At 36.4% G+C, this 25985-nt stretch overlaps 1 pseudogene; it reads right to left on the bottom strand.

Moving 5' to 3' along the window:
- Positions 1-1103: 1103 nt before the first annotated feature.
- LOC149167848 (peroxisomal (S)-2-hydroxyacid oxidase GLO3-like) overlaps positions 1104-25985 on the bottom strand; it is a 31280-nt pseudogene continuing 6398 nt past the window's right edge.

Raw genomic sequence — 25985 nt, 5'->3', positions numbered from 1 at the left:
GGGCTAGCTTTCAACCCCGATAGAAATAAATAAGTTAAAGATGATGGAGGAAGACTACAAAGATATAGAAAATAACGTTTACAATCAACCTAAATATATCAGCTATATAATATAGTAAGAAAGCACAAAAAATAACATTATAAAGGCTCAACAAAATAACATATCTTGGTTATATGAAATAAGGAAAACAATTAGTGAGTGCATAGGGATAATATATGAAACATGTTTATATTATAATCTCGGTTTTAAACATAACATTGCTAGGATAATTATGGGCAGTTGATCCTTAGCTTGGCCTCTTAGTCTTTTCATATAATTTAAAATATGTTCAGATGAATAGATTATGAAAATTACAATAAATAACACTCACACAAGAAATAGATTGTCATTAGTTGAAACAAGAATCCTTTGATTAAATCTTCAGAAAGCAAAGTGCTCAAAAATACAGATTACAAGTCTTCTTCAAAATCCATCCCCTTTCTCCTCTTCAACTAACCTGTTTATTCTCTTACAAAGGTAGGCTTCTTCCTTGAATAATGAAACAAATTTCTAAAGATGGAAAAATGTTTGACACCTATATCTATGTGCTATCTCATATACCCTATAAATAAGGAAAACTCTGCCACCTAGAGACACACTAATGATGTGTGCACGAATTACGATATGGAAAATTCCAGTATGCTAGAAATTGTCCTTGTGGAATTCAAAATGAGTGGTTGAGTTATGGTTAAATTTTTGCAAAAGTGAACATAATTTCTTTGTAAGAGTAGGCAGCCCATAATAAAATACCCATGTTCGAGCACCTTTGTGGGTAGTTGATAATTGGGTGAAGACTTTGTTCTAATTTGTCATTGCAAAGTGTGCTCGAATTTGGCTTCCTAAAACAATGTTGAATCCATTTTTTGGCATGATGTAGGGATTTAACTATGGTTATGAAAGTTGAGTGTTTTTTTCTTCTCCATACACATGCATTAAGCATTTTGATCACTCTATTGTGATCACTTTCTAATATTTCGTTCATGACTCCTTTGAACCATTTGAAATATCCTTGTTCTCAGGTAACCCATTAGAAGTATGCTCGGGTCGGTACTCACCCTTTGTAATTATTGTCTTCGGGACTTCTTGTTGGACTCAGTTTGAATATGAGATCTAATGATATCCTCTACTCGACAACCCACTAAGTGACATAGCTAGTTGAAGCTTGTCCTAGAGCCTCCCCATCACTTTTTTAACACCATATTCCCTTTTCAATGCTAGACCATAAATTATTGGCCTTGAACTATCTGTTCCCCAATATCCAATGCTTTAAATACATCTGTATCACAATGGATCCAACCATCAAATAATACAAGTATTGTTCCTTATACAACTTTAGTAACCTCTTCAAGAGAAACAATTGATGATGACACAAAATCAAGTTGACTAGCACCACGATTCGAAACAATGATTCCAACAAAGCCAACTTATACGGCCAATTCAACATGTTCAGCTGTTAGTATTCCCTTGATCAAAATTGGCAAACTTGTAAGCGATTGCAACCATTTGATATCTTTCCAACTAAAATAACTATCCAAAGTTTTAGATGCATATGATGCAAGTCATGAACCCTTTTCTGTATCCATATTGATTGAAAGTATGATGCTACCCTTGTTGTAGCTAGTTGTCCTTTGGAATGGGATATCATATGCATAGTCGTTGGAGCAATCATGATTGGTGTAGAGATCTTGAATCTCAATATTGTAGTTGACTAATCCACATTACTTTTTTTCACCTAAACAAATCGCATTTGGAGCAGCTCTCCTGTGTACATAGTCCTAACTGAGATTGGACCACATCCTTAGTCGACATTACATGTCTATTACCAGAAATGAGACGGTATCCACCATTGCTAAAAAAAAATGCTCTAGAAATGCAACGAGACGGAAAATGTCGTTTTCTACATCCGTTTTTGTTTTGATTTTCATAGCTCAAAAATTTATGTTCCATTTCCTTTTTGGAAGGTGACTTGGGCCACCTATCTTAAACCATGCACACTTTACAGCCTGTTTGATTGCAGATTGCCAACAAAGGGTTTATAAATTTTTACTTGGATTTAGATTCAACGCATCTGATGAAGCCCCTAGAATTTCTTGTTTATTTAATTTAACACGGAAAGTCGAGTGGCATCCTTGATTGACTTCCTTGAGAACTGACATCCTTGAGAACTTCGATGATGCAAGTTGCAAGGAAATATTGGACTGATTTTAGTGCCAACATTGTTCACTAATTCAAGGGGATTGTACGACTTAATAAGTTCACTAATGCAAGATGCTTGACGATAGGAAATTTTCCTATCTACTCGTCAAATTTATGAGATAGAAGGGATAAAGAAAACCCTTTGAGAATTATCCTACCACTAGCATTTGATAGATAAATTCCATGGATTTTGTATTGGATCTATTTTTTCTTTGGGTTTAATTTTAAGAGTTGAATTTAATCTATTTACTCGGTTGACTTCCCTAAGCATTGTAACAGTTGCAAACAGGTAACATATAACTACATTATTCATCAAATAAACTTTTGAAATGAATAGTAACACATATTTAACTGGAACAGGCACCTGTGGCATATATATTCTTGGCTTCAAAGGCTGAACTAAATATCTTTCTAGCTAGGTTTGTACAAAATACTATTAAAATTTTACAATGTTAACTAATGAGACATGTTATTTGATCAACTATGTGATTATTACAATTTCATTTATCTAAATAATGAATGTTTTTTTTTTATGTTTTTCATATTTTCCTTATTTTTTTCTCTCTCATGGTTTCTTGAATGCAAAACCTCGAAACTATGTTTCTTGTTTCTCATTTCTAGTAACATAGTTTACATCTACTAATACTCTGGGTGCAACCTTGGAGAGTCAAATTCTTTCATCAATCTCCAAGAATGGGCTTGATAAATCATCCATAAGATCAATCAATGTAAAGCTTGGGAAACCTAAATAATGGGACTCCATTCTTAGCTACCGGTGTATTGTTGGCCCTCGATAGATTCATAATCAGATTCTTTTACCGATTCTTTTGCCAAGGGTGGGATCAATCCTCTATATACAAGACTATGCATGGTATAATTTTCATCACTACATGACCAATAAAATGAATCTATTGTGAGGAAAGGAACCATGACAGAGAGAACAAGTACCAATTTTTTAGTGGTTCCACCACGAGTTCAAACTCACCAACCAATGCTTCTTTACTCCATTTAGGGCCTGACTTGAAGGCACGCTCCCAATAGTCGTATTTGTACATTAAGATTATTTATGAGAAAATTCAAAATAAGAGGCCTTTGGAAACTACTCGAATAGTGATAGGCTTCGCAATCACATCGCTAGACTCCAAAATTGGAAAACCACTACTCATCGTGAATGTTGGCATGTCTGGGCCATGTGTTGATGTGCATAGTAGCGATATTTTTGAAGCCAATAAGTGAAATCGAGAAGAGGGGGCCCATAGTGGTATTGGAAACCACTTGGGGGTGATATGGTTCATTGCTTGCCACATTTCAAAAGTGTTTTAGCACTAACCAACAAAAATAGGAAACACCCCCACCCCCCCCCCCCACCGTTCAAGCCCTCGCATGTAAGGGGGGTCCAAGATCAATTTAAATCATATTTGCAATGTAAAACTAATCATCAATCTTTTCATCGCTTACTCCTTTCATTGTAACCCATGCTGATGGCAGAACTGTTATCAAGAAGGACATCGAATATCATCCAAATCATGAGGATTTGTCGTATGGTACTCCTCTGGATTTGCATTTTTGAATGTATCAAATTCAACAATGATTATTTGTGTAGAGTTTTTGGAGCTATGACAGACAAATCCTTTGCCACCTTTCATATGCCCCATAGAATCGTCTTTCTTCCATCACATCCATGTTATCTATAGGTGCATAATGAGTCCTAAAACCTGCCAGACCAAACCACTCATTAAAGAACAATTATACCAGCACAATAACTTCAGCACAAAAATGTGAAAGAGATGTAAATTGCTTAATCCCACAATGCTAGAACATAGTCAAACAAAGACATTCAATACATAGCTAAGAGTGAAATTCACATGTGGGAAGGGGTGAGCTTTGTGCTTTAAGCTCTAATCTTGATACCACTACAATGTTTAAGCTGCCAACAAGCCAAATGATCTGTTATTATATCGAGTATGAGACATTATGATGAGACTTCACCCCATTTCAAATGTATAAGCCTAATGTGGAGTTTGAGACCATTTTGACCCTCACATGATAATAAGAGACCTCAAGCTAATGTGACTACTCTTGATATGAATCATTATTTTTCCAAAGATCTGGGATGAATTCCTTTTCATTTAGATTGAGATGAGACACCTCAAGCCAATGTGACTACTCTTGATATGAATCATTAGTTCTCAAAAGGTCTGGGATGAATGCCTTCTCATTTAGATTGAGATGACTACTGGAAAGAGATGGAAAAATGGAGCCCTTCCAAAACCATACCAAAGAGATGAGAACATTTGAATAAAAGTTTGAAAAGAGAAAGAAGCCAACAATTTTTTTAAGTAAATATGAAGAAGTCAAAGTTTTTGATTGGGTCATTTTGTGCTACAACAATACATGCACTCCAAGTGAAGGTGTATAGTAGATCCTTCAAATATTGTAAACGATCCAGGTTACCTTCAAAAAAAATGAGTATATCATCCACAAATAGTAGTTTGTCAAGGTACATTGCGGGGTTATGTATATTCCTCTTAAGTAAGCCTTGTGCTTTGCATTTAAAATGAGTCTACTAAGCCCTTCTACTACAAGGAGAAAGAGGAGGTGGGATAATGGGAAGCCTTATGGGAGGTTGCTCTAGTTTTTATAAGTGAAAAATGTGTAGAGTTGACACAATTTAGTATCCAGGAGACAAATGAATGGTAGAAGCCCAGATGAATTAAGAGAAGATGATATATATCCAATTTACCGCATCAAAGGAATTTAATAGGTCTACCTTTTATAGAACTACTTTTTTATGGTTAGAATGGATTGATTGCAAACCTTCCTGGGTGAGGTGTATAGCTTCATGAATTTGGCTTCCTTCCAAAAAACCAAATTGTTCTAGGGAGATATGTTTTGAGAGGATGTCTTTCAGACAATTAGAACCTACTTTGGAAATAATCTTGTAGATGGTGTTACACAAGGAAATGGATCTAAAGAGATAAAAGGAGTCAAGATTATTGGATTTTAGTATCACAACAATATAAGTGGTGTTGAAGGGGGCTAGGATTTGTCCAAAAGTTCTAGAAAATTCAACAACCTTCAAAATATCGTCACCATCGCATTCATGGCATTCATGATAAGATTCTATGAGGAAACCATTTAGTCTAGGGATCTTCCAATTTTGAAAATTATGGAGGACAAAATTTATTTAATGTTTTTTAACCTCAACCATTAGGGTGTCTGTGACATCCTTTTTTGTTATTCCTCTTGTAAACATTCATTTGAATTGTAATTCATGGAATTATGGTGGAAATGTAAAACATTGACTAGCTGAGGGAAGTGGACATGGATTCAAAGGTCGAAGGAGGATAAGTTGCTTGTAAACCAAATCCTTTGTATTTATTTCACCACCTATCTCCTTGATGGATTGATGACAATACTGGTGCAAGCATTGAATTCGGTAATGGGTTTTTTGAGTGAAGGACGAGCCTTTGCAATCTCGGTTCTTGTGGAAGCATCAACATGGTCAACACGCATGGAAAAGAATGAGAATAAAGGTGCGATGGGATACAAGGGGTGAAATCATAGATGCAAGACACACATATATGAATAGACATTGTGTAGTGGTGTCAAGCAAGAGAGAGCTTGTTAAGAAAAAGAAAGAAAAGAATAGTGAAGGTGCAAGGCGAGAGAACACAAAGCTTGAAATTGGCATAGGATGTGGATCTTCCAAGTGGATATAACCTAGTATAACATGTGTTTTGGTTTTGGGATAATATTCCTAGTGTTTTGCTAAGGCATGTGTGCGTGCCTGTGATTCGGTTGGCCAGTGAGAGTTAAGTGGAGTTGAAACACTCAGTGTTAGCCTTAGCTCTGATAAACCACTGGGTGGTTAGTTATGTCTAAACCATTTGACAAGCTAAGACACTTAGGTACTATATGAGAAGAATGATAAACCACTAAGTGCTAGCCTTGAGGTTGATAAAACACTTATGTGTGATCTCAATTAGCTGATAAATCACCTAGATAATTGTACTCTTGGCCCCTATAGTGTTAGTGAAAAGAAGTCAATTGATAAACCACCAACATAGTTTACTCATTCTCCTAACATTAGGCTAAAACTCATTGAGTCTTCTACGTGGTTGAATTCTACTAGACAAGGATCATTGTGGTGTCAATCTTGAAGGCAACTGATAAATCACCTAGAGGGTGGACTCTTCTCCTTACTATTTGTTAACTGGTTATTGGTGAGAATACTCTTGACCATGTACCTCATCAGCCTCTCAATCTAGATTGGGGGTGATCAACTACAATAAATATTGTAGTGTAGCTAGCCTACGATTCGGTGGAGAGTCAAAGTCCCTCCCTCAATTTTCATTCATTGAGATATACAGATAAGTGTATCTATTTGTGCTTTTGTTGCATTATGAATGTTGAATGATGTTGTTATGGGTTATAATAATGAATGTATTTTCTTATGAAGGAATGGTGTTATTCTTCATTTCCTTTAATGAGATGCATATGTGATTCTTCTCATGGTTTAAGAGGGATTTTCAGTTACTTGTGACTACTAATACTTCCCTCTATACAGGGTTACTTACCTAGTATGTATTGTTATTTGTTGAGTTCAGTTGATTGTCATTGTGTGTGATTTCTATTACTTGATATGTTATGAATATCATGGATATCTGTTATTTATGGACTGATGGAATTTTTTTGTTTATGTTATGTGTAGCAAAATATATTAGTGGATATGATAGTGCATGTTAGTTCCTTTATGTGATTAATGGAACAATGTGTATCTAGAGTCATAGTTAAGCCGTAGTTATAACTTAACCGAGTTCATGTCGAGTTCGATGTCTGTGGGAAGGCATGTTGACAAATTTATTTCCCTACTATGACCATGTTTAATGCTTAGAATGTTGGCATGGGAATGAAGGATTCATACCTATTGTAATAAGGGTGTTGAGCATTACTCGTCACCTAGAATAGCTTCACAAGTCATTGAAGTCTTCGAGACTTCTAAGCCTAGTATTCATTAAACGATAGGCTTGTGCTTGGAATTAATGAACCCTACTAGACATGAAATAGAGTTATAACCCATGTAGGATTAGAAATGCCCATCGGGAGATGAATACATTTATGTCTTGGGGAACAAATATGTGCCTTCGCAGGATGGGAAACTTGTTGTCTATTGACAAAACCTGTGAAATGACAGGAAACGTGAAGTTAACGGGGGCATGAGACAGGAAATTCCCCATCACCTGTTGTGGAATATTCAGATCGTGCTACGCCAAGCCTTCCAAGAGGCTTTGGGGGAAACAATAGAAGGCACAGGTCAGGGAAATACCTGCCACCTGTCACCAACACTTTCCATCGCGTCACGAAGGAAAGATAATGGTTTCACCCCATGTGGGTGTGTTGAAACTATTGATGAAGGGCGAGATAGAAAGCCCTTCCCATCTTTAAATGGGAAAATATGATTTGCATGGAGGTCAAGGACCCAATGGGACCCATGACTAAAGTTGAGGTAGTGGATGCCACATGGGACATGGATGACGTGTACTTGTGACATGGCTAGGTTTCCAATGTGGCACGTTGTCAACATCACATGTGGTAGATAGATATGGCCTTATGGATGGCTAAGTGGTTGCTTTCTTGATGACATGTGGTGCCACTAGAGGATGCCATGTGGCAAGATGATGTCACCCTAATGTCAGCAAGATGCAATAAGGGTAAGTAACATAACAATTAAGATGATGTGGTACTTAGAGTACACGTGGCAATGTTTTCATGGTGCCAGTTGGCTTGGGAAATTCCACATGGTATTGAAGTCATCAATGACGTGGCTAGGTGACATGTCATAGCAAACCACAAACCCCAGTGACTTTTTTTGTGCCCTTCTGCTACAGGGCATGGAATAGACAAAAGTTATGGAAGCAACAGAAGTCACAGGATGGAGATTATCTCCATTACCTAACTAAAAATAAATTATGCCACACCATGGATGATTGAAACATAATGTCAGGGGTGTGGCACGATGGTGTTGTGGTGTTATGACGTGGTGGGCATGACGTTGAACCTCATGTGAGGTGGCAATGCCTACATCGGTTCCACATGGTCAATCCTTGCTAATGTGGCAAGGGGTTAAGAGGCCTAGACTTCAAATGGGCATAACTTGCAACCCATAGGTTGGATTGAGGAAAAGTTTATATCGCTAAAGAGCTCTTGATCAGCTGAACACAATGGTGTTGCCCAAAATTAGTTCTATTAACTTTGGAAAAGGAATAATTTTGTAACCTCGTCGTCATAATAAGACGTGGGAGGTTGGGTTAATTAAAAATAATACCTCCCATTTAGTAGAGATTAATCCACGGGGGTGGGATTAATAACAATGTTGTTTCCTTCTTCATTTACAAAATTAGGAAAGATTCATGTCACTTTTAAAATCTAATCAATCATTTCTATATTACCTGGATAAAAGATCTCTTTAAAATATCTATATCATTCCAAGGGAATTTCTTATAAGATGGAGGCAATGGATCCATCATGATTTTTTATCTCCCAAATTATTTATGGTCTTCAAGTGGTTTGCAATTATGTGGAAGTACTTGGTGTTTTGATCACAAATTTTTAACTAGAGAGCTTTGCTCTTCATTCTCCAACCTTTTTCTCTATCCAAAAGTATTTTCCTTCTCTTTGCTTCAAGATTTGTGGTCTATTCCCTTTGGTATACCAATCCATCCTTACAAATGCCTTGTTCAAAGGAATCCTTTAGTTTTGCTTATATGTTTGCTAGCGTTTATGTATCACACCCCATTCTTGCTTCTCCTACTTTGATATGGCGACTTTGGTAATTTTTAGGTTCATATGGAACTGGATTGAAGAGGATTCCAATGAATCAGTTGATAATGGATACCAATCCTATTTAATGACATCATGTAGGGAAGGATCTCTAAACAAGTGAGAACTCAGTTTAAAATGGGAAGGGTGTTTGGGAGTAATGAATCAAATTAAAGGAGAATGGGATTGTGAATAGAATCACAACACATAAAGACCCACTAGCACATATGAATATTGAGATTGAGAAGAGCCTTAAATATGAGGAAAGGGTTCAAATATATTTCAATTTTTTTCATGCTAAATCTATTGTTTCGCCTAGGTGGGTTAAATTTTTTGGGGGATGATGTTGATGAGACTAACTTAATATAAATGTTTAATGAATAAATCGAAGAGGAGATTTAGGAGGACCAAGGGGGCCCAAGTTATGGATTCCCAAGAGAAAAATTTAGGTCCCTACCCATAATTGATTTGTTAGAGTCAACAAGAGGAAATTTGAAGAAATTTTCCCAATATTCTTTCCTATCCGAGTATGGTCGATGGATATTATAGAAAATGAAAGATATATCAAGATATTTTAATGAATGAAGATTTAAAGGTAACCCTAATTGGATGAACCATGCCAAATTTAACTACATACTAATAACATTCCATCTTGTAATGATCTCTCTCGATCTCCAGTTTGCATATAGAGCATCAAAGTCCTAGTGGATGAGGATTTTCCTTAGAATATATTTTTCCTTCTCTCCTTCCATAATGGTTTCTTGCAGAAAGACAATTTATTGAGTATGCACTTCAATCAGTCTTTTGGTTGCTAGTTTTTTAAGGGGTTGTCTAGCCTCCAACAATTAAGGGATAAAAATTTCATTTAAGAATCATATGAGGGGTTGGACCCTGTGTGTATTTCAAAATTCACTTGTTATTGTGACAGAGGGAGAAATATTTTCCTTCTTCTAGATGGCTTCGGATCCCCTTCATCCAGAAAGCCTAGACCATTTCCAAGCTATGGACATAATTCATCTAAGGAATTTAAATCTAAGTGAAGTAGGGGTTTAAAAAATGAGTGAAGGTTATAATGAGGGGAAGAGGGATGGGGAGCAGTTGAAGCTTCCATACTGCAAAATGGGAGAATGGAAATGTGGGAAAGAGGAAAGGTAGAGGGAAAAGAGGGTATGGAAGAGTTGAAGGAGAGAAGGGGAGAAGAGGTATGAATGGAGAGCTTTGAGAGAGAGGACAAAAGGTCCCTAGAGGATAGGAGGAGAGCGAGTCGAAAGAGGAGGTGGAGTAGCAAGCCAAATAAAAGGAAATGACAATGGAGGGGTAGGGGAAATATGCATACATGGAGATGGAAAACACTCCAAAGAAATAGTAGGCACAATAGGTACATCCTCCTTGAGAGATTCCTATATGGAATTTCATGAAGGAATGTTGTGCATAACCTCCATGTTAGTTGTTGATGTAGTAGGTGAGCCTTCTGAGAGAGACATTAGAGTCTAGGCAGTCAAAGAGATATGGGGAGGAGTGACTAAACAAAGAGAATACTTCATAATCCAATTGTCATCTTTGATCTTCCAAGAGGGTAGTCCTTACCCAAGTGACCATTAGCATGGCATTATCCACATTTGAAGGGTATGCCCTTATAGTGAAAAGTTTAATTTTGTATCGGGTACCTTGAGTTAATTGAAATAGAATCAGGAAGTCCATAGGAGATTTTTAAGCATACCAAAATACAGGCGATGCCCATATTTCCATTATATTGAAAAGAGAGGATGGATTCATAGAAGAAACCAAGTTTATTCACAATTTTTTCAAAAACATCCTTAGACAAAAATATTATTTGAAAACTAGGTCGTTGTACCCAGATTAGAATAACAACCAATTTTCCTCAGTGAGCATCGAAGTCTATTGATCATTTTTTTAATGTAGAGGACCTATGAACCCCAATGCTAACATCCTTGCGGGATCTTTTGAGAATCCTCCACTAAATATATTATGCAACCCCTCCATCCTTTTGTCAGGACCATGAGACGGGGCATATTACCAAGAAGCGATGACAAGTTCATTTATATCCATTTCTTGAGAATGGCTATCGACACCCTATCGCTAGCATATCTACCAATGATGGAATATTCCTCGACTTTATGCATGGCATGCATCTACATGTCCTTCCCCATAACCAAACTTGGTTCATCCACTTTTCTCTTTATGCATTTCATATTATGTTTTGGGGGCATCAACAGGTGGAACCATGAGGGAGGTAGGTCGAGTAGGGTTACCACAAATGCTAAACACATTTGACATTATAAAATTTCTAAGGAAAGTAGCTTGTGGTATGAAGGGAGAGTGACAGGGGAGAGAAATTGGTCATGGAAAGGAGGTGTGAAAAGTGGAATGATCAAAAGAGGCATCCTCTTGCAAGGATTGGAGCGCGAGTAGATATTTAGTGATAGGAGGAAACAAATATAAAGGGGAAATTTTAATAACATTGAGAATGGGATTAATAGAAATATAGTGGAGATCACCCTTCATCATAAGGTTATCATGCTTGATGGATTCCCCCATCAAAACTGCACTTGAGGATGATGGTCTTGTCATTGAAGAGTTAGGAGGAGCATAATGTGATAGTAGGGTTTGTGCTGCTACGATGGGTGAAGATCACTGTGAAGGTGATATGGAGTGTGGGGTTGACCATACCTGCAATCCCTCCAATGAGTCAATAAAGTAGTCCACCAGATTGACATACATCAATGTAGTTGAAGAGGACTTGGCACAGGAGAATGTAGTGCATGTCAGACTATGTTGGAGGGTGCAAGGATCAAACAACCATATATTTGTATGATTTATGGCCCTTCGGCCTCAAACCCTTGCACTACCATCACCCCTTAATTTTGTTTATATAATTACTTAAACTCACAAGTTTACACAACTTAAATTAAATATTTATTTTATAATAAACCATATATAACATAACAAGCTAATTGGTATGATCTTTTAAACAATTTTATAACAATCTCGTAGAAATTTTCCTACCATCCCCATTTGCTTAATGGAATGCACAAAGTAATTATTGGAATTTTGTTGACAGTCTTGGACCTGCCAACATTCAAAGGGGTCTCTCCGATATGTGGTCCCAATTAGACCTCACTCATTTGGGATAGGAGACCCATCCGGAATATGGCTTGGTTACCGTTTTCTTAAAGGTTTGACTTGGCTCTAACTATCAACAAGAGAGAGGAATGCATATGTGCCTTCGAAAAGCAAGTAAGTATGCTTGGTGAGAATTTAGTTATAGGTTTGTCGAGGTTCTTCTACTGCGGAGAGGAAAAGAAAGTGAGCCTATGAGAGAGAGGTAATAGTACCACTCTAGTGGAGACACACACAAACATGAGAGATTCCTCTAACATCCAGCGAAATAATCCATAAATATGTAACAATCATTAAACCCATTACAACACATTCTCAATATGATAAGCACTAGAATAACCGAAATACTTCACCTACTTTAGTATAGGTGAAAACAAACATGAATTACAAGCATTCACATAATAGTCTTACAAATATTCATAATCCATGCATGAAGAACGTGCTGGCCATCAAGCTTCATATATTAAGTAAAATTCTCAAGACACATGTATACAAAAAACACCACTAGCGGTCAAAACATATCGTTCGAAGGGGAACAATAGAATCATCTTCGGAGAAAATGGGTCTGCAGCCATGAACTCTCGGGCATCCTCCTCTCTCATACTGCACCTTGGCTACAGGGGATGGGAGTCTCTGAGCAGCAGCAGTTCTAAAGGCGGAGCAGTTCCCTCACTCACTACCGAGAGATCCAGTGCTCAAGCTCTCCAACGAGTTGTCGTTGTCTTTGTCTCCTTGAGTGATACGAGTTGCAAGGGGAAGGAAGAACACGAAATAGAGCACCGAGGGATGGTGAGAGGTGACGGAGACCACAAAGATGGCAAACTAAGCTATCTAGAAAGTCACAAACCCAGATCTACCACGCCTGTGATGTCCAACCCCTCCCTCGAGGCGTCAACGACTGTTTCAAAACCAAAAACCGCAGAGATAACAATCGATTGCGCAGGCAAGAGGCATGCGGAAAACAGAGAAGTAACGATCTTGAAGGCGGAAGAAGGGGTTTTTGAAGGCAGCTTCAAAGTGACCGTTTAGCCCCATGACCAAGTTCACAGTGCTAGATCTATTTATGCTACTGGCTCTGAGATCTAGGACGGATCACCCCCTGCGCACCTTAGCCATAAACCTGAGCCTGGAAATGTTGCCCCTGCATGGCTATTGCATGGATCAGGGTTGATCCTAATTTCTATGGATGGGAGTATTACCTACATATCCGCTTTCAATCTGACATATCCGGCATTCAGAAGTCCAAAAGGGCCACACCAAGCCCAGATCTGGAGGCCTGCACACGACAAGTCACCCTTCTGCCTCGGATCACAGCCCCAAAATGTAGGGGAAGGTAAAACATGGGTAGAGCTACTGGGAGATTGGAAACCTCAAACACCTATGCCGACCCTCTCATATCACCCACCAGATCTGCCAAAAATGGAACTCAAATGGCCAAAAGGCCAGGCAGGCAAGCAGATCGGAGACGACCAAGCAGACTAGAATAGGATGAAGCACTGTGAGAAAGCAACGGGACAAATAGATTTGATAAATTCAGACAGTTGGGTAACAGATATCGCAACACTGCATATGGACACATATCCAAAAAAAGAGGACCCAATTCAAATCTTCATCAAAACACTGGAAGGCAAGACGGTTTGCTGGAGGATCCAGGAAGGAAGGAAGATCCAGGAGCTAAAAACAAGATCCAGAATCAACTAGGCATTCCAACACATTAGCAAAACCTGATCTGTTTAGGTCATAGCCTACAGGACAACCTCACACTAAAGGACTATGCCATCAGCGCAGACACAACCATAATAATTAACCTGCGTTTGAGGGGAGGAAGTGCCGGAACCAGCTCCAAAAGCACAGGCTCCTTCAAGGAAGCAGTCAAAGGTAAGGGTCAAGTGCATGTCAAATCTACAGCACCAGTGGAGCTCCCGGGGCCCTACATAGTGGAACCAAAATCTGTGAATCCTACATTTACCATTGCCATGCCTGAGGTAAACAATCTATTTACAGATCTTTATTCCAATCAGTCATATGTAGATTTAATGGATTCTGGCCAAAAGCTGATGTTTTACACCAATGGATATATGAGGCCTTGTCACCAGACTGCGAGATCTACTTATGCCCAAAAGGGTTTTTTATAGTCTGATTCAGAACAGAACAAGAAAGAGAATACATCCTCAACAAAGGGCCATGGTTTTGGGGTAATGCAGGACTTTTTATGACCCCATGGTTCCGGGAATTTGATGCCAATACAGTGGTGGTATCAAAGATGCTAGTGTGGGTCAGGATACACAATCTCCCATTACATTTTTGGCATCATAAATTATTAATTTCCATAGGGAACGCTTTGGGTAAATACTTCAAGACTGATGAGGACAGAATCTCCAAAGGGATCTTAACATTCTCCAGGATATGTGTCGAGGTAGACCTCAGTGAGGGCCTACCGGATAGCATCAACTTGAATTTCAATAACACACAGTGGATACAACCACTAGATTATGAAAACACAGCTTTCCGATGTTGTGGATGTCTACAAATAGGAAACCTCCATAGTGCCTGTCCTAAAGCAAATCAAACCCCCAATCGGAACAAGAAGCAACAGAAACAACCAAAAGGATGGCAATGTACAACCCCCCTGGAGGAAGAAGTATAAAATGCAGAAATAGCAGCATACCAAGCAGAAACAAAGGATCAAAAGAATCAGAAGAGCCCACCAAAGGAGGAGGAAGACCCTAGCAAACAAACACAACATAAATCAGTCCAGCAAACGGGAAAGGAAATAATGGGCATCAAGCGAAACCATGGATCAGAAGGATCCGAATCTGACAAAGACACTTCCTTTGAAAACCAACTTTCCATCATATCGGCCAGCCTAAATACTGGAGGATGGCATAAGGTGGAAAAGAAGAAGGCGAGAAAAGAACCGTAGTCAATCTTTTTCCACACTGTTATTCTCTTTACTTTACTTTACTTTTTGTCTGCCCAGTATCCTGTGAAAATAGGTTCAGGCCATATGCATATGCTTTAAAGCATCTACAAAATGTAATTTTGTCATTATGAATAAAATTACGACTTTTTCCATGGGAAAAAAAAAACAAACACCACTAGCTCCAATAGTGGAGCCTTAGAGCCACTATTTTCTCCCTAAAAGAACTAGCTTGTCTCTCGGATGCCTTGCGGGAGGAGCCAAGGTGAAAAGTCATTTGGTGTACAATGAGGGTGTATATATAACCAATGGGGTGATCCTTCACCTCCCTTGTGACTCTTTGACTACCCTCATGACTGTTTGACTTCCCTATGAATTTTCGACTTTTACATGACTCTTCATATTTTGTACATGTCCTTTGGACTTCCACTTTACAATACATTTTCGAATAAGAATTTACATAATCCACAAAATGATGTGGCATATGATGACTCATGACATGATATGACACTGATGACTTGAAATGCATGATGAAATGGCAATGTCAAGTCATTCTTGTTGTTTCTTGCTATGTGCCTTTTTAGAATGATCTTTTATCCACCTCCAAATGGCTTAGGGATGAGGAGTCTTTAGTGTTATCCAGTCTTGAGTTGTGGTCATAAACTGATGTCCCTTTTCATTTTCCTGATTGATTAACTTGCATCTCCAGCTACAGAGGTGTCTTCTAGCATGTTCTCCTTCTCCATATCCTTTTTCATCATCTTGTCATAGTGTGATAGAGTTCCTGCATCTACAATTAACTCATGACAAGACAACACCAATCCGATAAACCCCTAGTCTAAGATGTTGCATGATGATCCACTAATTGAGCCGGAACGGGCTGGCAAGCTGAGGGAGAGGCTCAGTGATTGCGAAATTTAACAACTCATGCGTTCAATGGTTAGGTTTGAGCCTTGAGATTGTGCAATGCGCAGTTAAGGCTGGACTGAGCATGATGATTGCGTAGTTAGGGAGCTCAAGGAGCCAGGTTGAGCGCTTGATGACTTAATTTTCCCACTACACAATGCTAGAAGGACAAGGAGGCCAAGTGACAACGCAATTGTGCAGTTCAAGAGCTCAAGGATTGGGCTTGAGGACTGAGACTGTGCAATGTGCAATTCAGGACCGGATGGAGGGAAAGATTGCACATTTTTTGAGCTTAGCGCCCAGACCTAAGAACTGAGACTGTGCAATGCGCAGTCCTGGGAGGCATGAACTGTGCATTGTGCAATGCCAAGAGGCAAGTTTGTTGCTTGAGGGTTGAGACTGCTCAATGCACAATTTGAGAGGGTTGGATGAGGCTAAGTTGCTTGATCAGTAAGTTTTATGAATTTAACTAAGTGTGGGATCCATGAATATGATGTGAACAAAGACATGACTTGATTGTGACCACACACTTAGAAAACTTGATGACACAACATAAATCATCTAGAACACATGAACAACAAACTTCCCTTAGTGCGACAACTTTGCGATGACAAGTGCAACACCAAACATACACTTTGCGACGACCGCAATGACACTTGTGTGAAAATGCTTAAAAGTTTGGAAATGAGTGTGACACATGATTACATGGTAAGACCAACTCATTTACACAAATATTACCCCTTGAAACCACCAAAACAAGATTTTGTACATCGTGTGACACTTAACATACGAAAAGACAACACTTTGATTTTCTTGCAAATGGGACCAAAATACTTAGAGAAAATACATGCGATATGTCTTAATGTTTGCGACGACAGTATAAAAGATCAAAGTAGGCTCTAAAATTTGGGTTTAGGCCAAAATTTTGGAGGGTTTTGTAGCAGCGACAACACATTCATATAATATCTTATGATAATTTTCATTCCTATTATTGTCAACTTAAATTATATTTCCTTGTAGATGAAATGAAACAACCAATCTTATAATAAAATATCAAATTAAAACAAGTAATTAATTAATATATTATCAATTAAAAAAAAAAAAAAACTTAAGACATTAAACTTTAAACAAATGAACAAAATAATCGTGAGAAGTCATTAATAAAAGAAAACAATTTTTGATAAGTGATAAATAATGTGTCTCATTAGTGATAGTTGGCGGGTACCCATTAAATTAATATATAATCATATTTAATATTTCATTAAACTTAATTATTAAATTCATCACTTATTGAATATGATTAGTGATGTGATAATATTGGTCACTTGTTATAAAATAGACATATAATTGACTTTTTGTATTTCATGACACTCAACTAGTGTTTTATCCACTGGAGCAAAGATAAAATGGTCATATAAACATGTAGAGGTGAGAGCTAGCCCTAGGAGACTTGAACTAGATCATAAATGTTGCAAATTGACTTAACCATATGAAAACATCACAATTGTACCTATCACAACCAATCCAATGTGCCTACAAGACAAAAACTCAACTTGATAAGAGAGTGGAGGAAGGTGAAAATTGTTGGGAAAAGTATATGGGAAACATAATACAATCCTAAAAGAAGTATGGAGAGAAGAGAATGAAAAAATGTGAGAAAGAAAGTGATGTAAGGGTGGGAAATGATAACCACCATGCCAACACTCAATCATCATCGTTGTACCTTATTGATAACCCTAAATTGACAAATCAATGGTGTGCATCCCATTCCATACATTCTACCCTCTGTCATGCCATCCCGACTAGGTTAGGCCACTTTCATCGCTAAGCCAATCCATTGCCACCACCACCACCATGCCATATGCATATGCACCCTCCACCACTTCTTGCAATCCACATTGTCATTTCCCTCCCCTACTCCTAGGCTAGTATGTATTCTAGGGACATTGGTATATATTCCAATATAAATGTTATGCTTATATTTATATTACTATATATATCAACATCCCTTGTATATATAAAAGTCTAAGAGTAGGGGATGTCAGATGTCTATGATTAGGTCATGTTTGAGGGATTTGAGTTCTACCCACACTGTTAGATATACCAATGTATAGGGATGCTAGAGGTTCATGAGCAAGGGAAGCTTGACAACTTTGCACTCTACCATCCAATACTCCCAAATTGGCATATATATATATATATATATATATATATATATATATATATTCTCTTTATGGATGCTAGTACATTTGCCACGAGGGCGTTTTTTGTTTCGAGGAAAATCTGGGAAGATCCACCCAAAGGGATCACATCCCATCGACCAAACAAATTAGAGCCTAACCCTGAGGGAATCAAGGAGATTTGACCTTGTGACCTCCCAATAGTGAGGTGCTTTAGCAATAGGACCTTGACTAATTGAGCAAACCCTCGAGGCTTATATTTATAGTTGGTATATACACAATGAAGATATTTATCTTTGTTATATATACCACAAGGGTGGTATTTATATAAATATATTTACATATATCCCTAATATGCATACCAATCCTAGAGTTGGGGATAGTATAGGTCAAGTTGTAGTGGTGGAAACGATGGATGAGGTTAAAACAACCCGATAGGGATGGGAAAGAATGGCATGGCATAGTAGAGGGCAGGGTGTATGGCATGGCAATGGCATGGGCACCATTAGTTTGTGTCATTTTCAATACAAGGTTGTTAAAAGTACAACCATAATGATTAAGTGTTGGCATGGTGCTTATAATTCACCATACAAAGGCATCCTAACAAGTAAATAACAATATTGTTTTTCTTATTATTTTAATTTAATAAAAAGGACAACATAAACAAAGATATATATATATATATATACCCAGCTTTATTGGTTTGTTTTAATCTCATATACCATTGTCACCACTATAGCTTGACCTCTACCATCCCCAGCTCTAGAATTGGTATGCATAGTAAGGATATTTGTATATATATTTATATAAATACCACCCATGTGGTATATATACCAAAGATAAATATTGTCATTGTATATATTTTAACTATAAATATCACCCTCATGGCGCATACATATATATATATCTATATATATATATATATATATATATATATATATATATATATATATATATATAACGGTGATATTTATAGTATATATATGTATACGATAACAATATTTATCTAGGATTGGTATGCATATTAGAGATATTTTTATATATATTTATACAAATATTGCCCTCGTGGTATATATACCAAAGATAAATATTTTCATTGTATATTAATACCACCCTCATGGCGCACGCGCACGCACACACACACACACACACATATATTTATTTATCTTGGGTATATATACCACGAGGGTGGTATTTATATAAGTATATATACAAATATCCCTCGTATGCATACCAGTCCTAGAGTTGGGGATGGTAGAGGTCAAGTTGTAGTGGTGGCAATGGTGGATGAGATTAAAACAACCCAATAGAGGTGGCGAAGGATGGCATTGCATGGTAGAGGGGAAGGTGTATGGCATGGCAATGTCATGGGCACCATTAGTTTGTGTCATTATCAATGCAAGGTTGTTAGTAAGTACAACCATGACGATTAAGTGTTGACATGGTGGTTATAACTCACCATACAAAGGCATCCTAACAAGTAAAGAGAAGACCCATCTCCTTAATATTTTCGTTAATAATGGTTATAGTAAGCAACAAGGTCATAAAACTTTCCTCAAAGCTAGCAAAGGCCCTAAGGTAAAGAAAGACCCCAATGATCGTATTTATAGGGTGCATCTCTCTATCAATCAAGGGACCATGGAGAAGATTGTGAGAATCCTGAGGAAGCATAATGTTCCCTCAACCTTTAGACCCCTCAGCACCATTCGAACTTCCTTAAAATATGTTAAAGAACCAGTGGACCCCAAGGATATGAAAAGTGTTTATGTTATCCCTTGTTCTTGTGGAACCTCATACATTGGTGAAGCTGGACAATCTATAAATTAGAGGATTAAGGAGCACACTGACGACATCAAGCATGGGAGGACCCGCTCTTCAGCTTTGGTTGAACATGTTGAGAAGACAAAGCATCATATATGCATTGAGGAGGCTAAGGTTATTGTGAAGATTTCTCATTTTCATCACCGTAATTTAAGGGAAGCCATTGAACATGAAAGGAGGCCAAACAATCTAAACAAGGATGACATATGGAAAATTAGTAGTTGTTGGATCCTTGCCATTTCCTCTTAGCTTTTTTCTTCTTGATCTAATGGTTGGGTCGTTTTCATTGATTTTCCCTTTTTCTTTGATTTTCCCCTTTTTTATTTCCTTGATTTTGATATATTATGATTTCTCCCCCTTGAGTTGATTAGTTCCTCTTTATTCTTTTGTCAATGTATTTTATTCCTTTAGTTGACTTTCCTTTTTATATTATATATATACATATTATACTTTTTGTTATAGATATTAATTTATTTTTATATTTATCCTTTGACTTTGGTATTTTATAATTTATTTTAATAAAAATAATATTTCCCATTAGTTTAATAATGCATCCTAGACCTCATTTTATAGAGTGCATAATAATATATCATATATATATATATAAGAAAACTAATTTTCTCCTAATTTTTAGTCAAGTCAAGAGTATTTCCAAATTTATGAAATATATATATATATATATATTTGTTTAAATTATAATAGAATATTAATCGTCTTAATCTAGGTTATTTCATATCTATGTGAAAACTAATATTAATATTGATGTTATATATTTGTCTTAATTATTTAAATTAATCCTTCACCTATTTTTTGACCCAGGCAAAAGTAGTCATTTCTTTATAGCTATTGGATTGTTTTGTCTTTTTATTTAACTCATTGTCGTGATCTGATTATTCATATTGTCATGATGAAGGACCGCACTGGTTGGTTCAAAATGTATCGATAAATGTTTCGTGATGTGATTATTGCCGATTTTTTTTCCTTAGAAACTTATTATTTTAGTTTAATAAAAATGAAAACATAAACAAACACTGTATATATATATAGCCCCAAGGGATAGCTCAATTGGTTGAGTTCTCGTTGCTAAGTACCTTGCTAATTGGGAGGTCATGAGGTCAAATCTCCCTAATGCCCTTAGGGTTAAGCCCAACCAGATAAGCCAACAAGTAGATCCCTTCAAGTGGATCTGCCCGGATTATTATCCGTGGATGTAGCGACCACTTAGTGATTGTGAACCACAGTTGAAAAAAAAAATTATATATATATATAGAGAGAGAGAGAGATAGATAGATAGATAGATAGATAAAGGATATATTTATTGAATATAATATTTCATTCTTTGTTTCATTTATGTAAAATTTGAAAAACATTGAAGGATTGATGGTGCATGATGCTTAGTTGGAGTAATATAATGATGTTATTTAATATACCATCATGGGAGAGATTCTTTGTGTATTTGTATACTTAAAGGAATGACTTAGACGACAATGATATGTAGCTCGTTATGTATTTAATTGATCAACCAAAAAAACTTTAGCATTTTCTTGTAAATAACAAATATTTTAAAATTTGAATATCATTATAGAAGCATTCATGGATAATCAAGATGGAATTTAGTGGATTGTGTTTTCTTGATTAAAATGATAAATCAATAGAAATGAAGTATACAATCAACCATTGTTTAGTTTGTAAATGAAACTAACAGTTAATAATGGGTTATAGAAATAGATAAACTATGAAATAGCCTGAATCCCCACATTCATGGATGATATCCCTACTACAGTTGTTGACCTAGACTAGTGTGCCTAACTAAGGAGATTTGAACTGCGCCAAATTCCCAACAACATTGACAACGACCAGTTGAACTAAGCCTTTGAACTCAAAAACTTAATTTATATGAAGGTGTGCATGCATTGAATTTGAAATATACCCCTCTTCTTCATACATATAAGGTAGCATAATTGTGGAAATAAAACATAGAATGAAACAATAAATCAAAGAAGACATAATATACATGGTTCTCCCGATTTGAGTTATGTTCACGGAGAAACAATTAGTCCTCCCTTTTATTTCATCCAACAAAATGAAGAAATACAACTTATAGCACATCCGCTACAAACTCCTCTTCTCTATCTCACAGTATTGCCACTCTTAGTTATAATGCTCCCTCAATAAAATAATATAGCCACAATACAATTCCCTCATAAAATGACGGTTTCCTTCTATGACAAAAAACCCTAACATAACTTCTACCGTAAGATCTATGACCTAATGATGAATGGTCCATATTGACTATGAAATTATAATATTTTATAAGGCAATTTTTCCAAGCATTTCTCTTCGGTGGCGGTACCGCTAAACCCATGTCGTGGGGGGGGTGGGGGGGGTGTTGTTAGCCAAATTCCTAGGAACATTCACAATGACTAGTTGAACTAACCCTTTGGACTCAAAAACTTAATTTTCTATCTAATTTGTGCATATATTAAATTTGAAATGTGCCCATCTTCTTCATACCTATAAGGTAGATTAATTTCAAAAGACATGTCAACTCATTTTTTTAGAACAATGTGTAGGAATAAAATATTAGAGAATTGAAATCAAAATGAATGAAGAAATAAAACATAGAATGAAATAATAGAAAGGAGAGACCAATATATGTGGTTCACCTAATTTATGTTACATCCACATAGAAATAGCCATCCACAAAGAATAGTCAGTCCTTCTTTTTATTCCATCCAGCAAAATGAAGGGACACAACCTATAGCACATCCACTACAATCTCCCCTTCTCTCTCTCATAGTCGCCTCAATCTTAATTACAATGCTCTCTCAATAACTACCACAATACAATTCCTTCATAAAAATGGGGTTGCCTTTTAGGGAAAAAAATCCCTAACATAACCTCTACCACCAGATCATTGACCTGATGATGAATAGTCAAGATTGACTATGGGATTACAAAATTTTATAATGCAATTTTTCCAAAAATTTTGCTTTGTGGTTGTTAGCCTTTATCCCCTATTGGGGGCTCCAAACACTTTTTGCCACCCCCATGGACCCCAAGCAACAATAGTAGGAGGGGAACCCCTACACCACCAATTAGGAAATGGGTTCTAAACGCGACTAAAAACAAGACTTTAAACCAAGAATATAATTATGATCTATAACCAACCCAATTCTCATCACCTTTTATGTGATGTTCTACTAATAAAAGCTTGCATGGCCTTTTAGTAATACCATGGATATTTATTCTAATGGTTTTGAAATAATACATGTCAATTTAATAAAGATGGAATAAATGTTATATTATTCCATATAAGGGAGGAGGAGAATAACGAACACAACGTAATGATATGGTTTGCCAAGTAAGCATTTCATAATTCACCAAAATATCTTTAAGAAATGGTGAACCACTTGAGAAACATACTAGGAAAAGTGAAGGAGTCTAGGAGATAATGCATATAATACAATAATTTTATAAGGTATAGTTGATTTGGTTAAGAGTGCATTACAACCTTACTATTTGAGTTTTGAAGTGGAGACAAATTTAAAGCAAAACATTATTGGAGGCTAAAGGAGGGTAGACTAATGCATGATCTTACACATTATTGTTTTGTTTAACTATCATAAGGATGTTGGCAAATGTAGTACAACATATCAACAATCTCAAGATTAAAGAAATGCTCATGTGTTGGTGACGATGGTATGGAATCATGTAATTGCTAAAATTGGCTAATTCAAGATGCCATTACTTGGATTTTGTTAGGGGTTCATTTTCTTGCATTGGAAGAGCCTATTAGAAAGGTGTTTATGGAATTAAAGATTAATCCTTCAATTTTATTTTATTAGGCCCTGCCTCAGCAAGGACTATAGCTTTCACATCAAGGTCAAACACACTTAGTTATGTATTAGTTTATGAAATTTTCATAAATTTAACCACGATTCTCACAAAATGTTTATTAATTTCATTTTTCCATATAATTAAAAACTATATTTCTATTTTTTTAATTCTTAATTTTAATTTTCCATTGGCTCACTGAATACTGATGTGACATAATGCCCCTAGTGGAGAGGGATTTAATTCCAGTATTTGTTAGACATTAGAAAATGATTTTAAAATATAAAAAATAAATTACATTATTGGTTGTTATACAGACCCTCACACTGCCTATCATCATTATCATGATTGATTTGCAATGGAAAATTAACACGGCAGATGATGGCTTGTCACTATATTCGATGATATGGTGTGGCTATTTTCATGCCCACCTACAAATCCAGAAATAATAACACAAGAAATTTGCCACTCGCCACCTTCTCATTGCCTTGTAACCTCCCAATTGCCTTATTACAAAGGATATGCTCATATGTGCTCTCTTCGCTAGTGCTTTATGATGCAAGTCTACTCCATATGCATATAAAGATGAAACTATTGGATTTGATTCTCTAGAGTGCAAGTTTGCTTCTTTTGCATATAAAGGTGAAATTACTGGATCTAATTCTTCAATGAGTGCTTCAACTACTCCAACTACCCCTATATATTGATTCTTTGATCGACGAGATGATTGACATGAAAATAATAGATATAGTGATGTAGTTTGTTGCCAAATAATCCATGGATTGACCCTATAACAATGCCACTACCATCAATACTGCTTTGAGCACTAAGGATGTAATTTGCAGGTAAAGAACAATTACATATGTAATCCTTCACCTGTTCAGATATCCATTTGTTCTCGTGTGTATGCCCAATATATGATGAGTCTCATAGTATTCCTACTACGTGCTAACAAATTCCCTCTGCTTCTTGCGATGTGCCTGCAACTATTGATAGGGAAGTGTCGAATGCAGAGGTATCTCCTACTGAGCTTCCTTCAAATTCCTTACCCTCTTCACTATTCTAAATTGATAAATTACCAACTTGAAATTTTCTTAGAAGTGCTTGTTCATTTTGGTAGCTTTCGAGTAGCTACCTTTAGTGTTCAAAATGTAACAAACACATTGCATGTTTGTTTTGCAGTTTTTATTTCTTCCTCTCCTGGTAATTGTTTGGAAGAGGCTACTTCTATTGAATGTGAAATAATTTATCCTTCATAAACTTGTTTCAATATGATTGTTTCAAATGCTCTGGCATCATATACAACTACCTTGAGAGAAACATTAAACGCAAAAGATATTTGTGAGGCTATAAAGATGGCACAAACATTCTTGTCTTACCATTTAAACTAGTTTTAGCTTATGTTTATACATGATAGACCTTACCATATAAAAAATAATGAAAATGTTGTGGTTGCTTGAATGGCATACTTGGAGTTCGTACATGTGGTTTTGTCAAAAAAAAATTGTGCAGGTTGCAAGAAGTATAGTTTAGCTAGCTTCAGAAAAGAGCTTGCATGCACTTTCCCATTGTAGCTCCATTTTTTTTTATCATATATAAAATAGTGCCCACATGGCAAATTTTAACATATCAATTTGATATCCTTTGTAGGTGAGTCAAATCAATTTTATTACTTGGAATATTTCTTTTCTTTTTGCAAACTTCTTTGTGCACTGTCAAAAGAATATCATTTATGAACAAATAAGAAAATTTCTTTCTTTGGTAAGTATCATCACAAATTGTAATAAAATTCATATGTGAAAAGAAAACAAATTTACCTAGCTCTAAATAAGAGAAAAGACTAGTATTCATTGTAGAAGCTTTGGCTCGTGCTCTGCATTCCTTCAACAATAGTAGTCATCTTCTATAAACCAATTTCTTCTTCACTTTTGGTTGTAATTAATGTATTTTTATCATATTTTCCCTTCCTAAATCAATACTTTTTGACAATTTCTTTTCAAAAAATTCAGATTCACAACCTCTATACATAATTTTTCACAATTATGGTATTTTTGACTTTGGAACTTTAAATCCCTCAAAATATTCATGGTGAATATTCTTTCTTCAAATTTTGCAGCAATTTC

Source organism: Pinus tabuliformis, chromosome 5_1 (genome assembly GCF_031772625.1).
Source record: "Pinus tabuliformis cultivar Carrire ecotype Pingquan chromosome 5_1, CPIR1, whole genome shotgun sequence".
NCBI classification, from domain to species: Eukaryota; Viridiplantae; Streptophyta; class Pinopsida; order Pinales; family Pinaceae; genus Pinus; species Pinus tabuliformis.
Note: the sequence above shows the minus strand (reverse complement) of the source record. Positions and strands in the feature narration are given on the sequence as shown.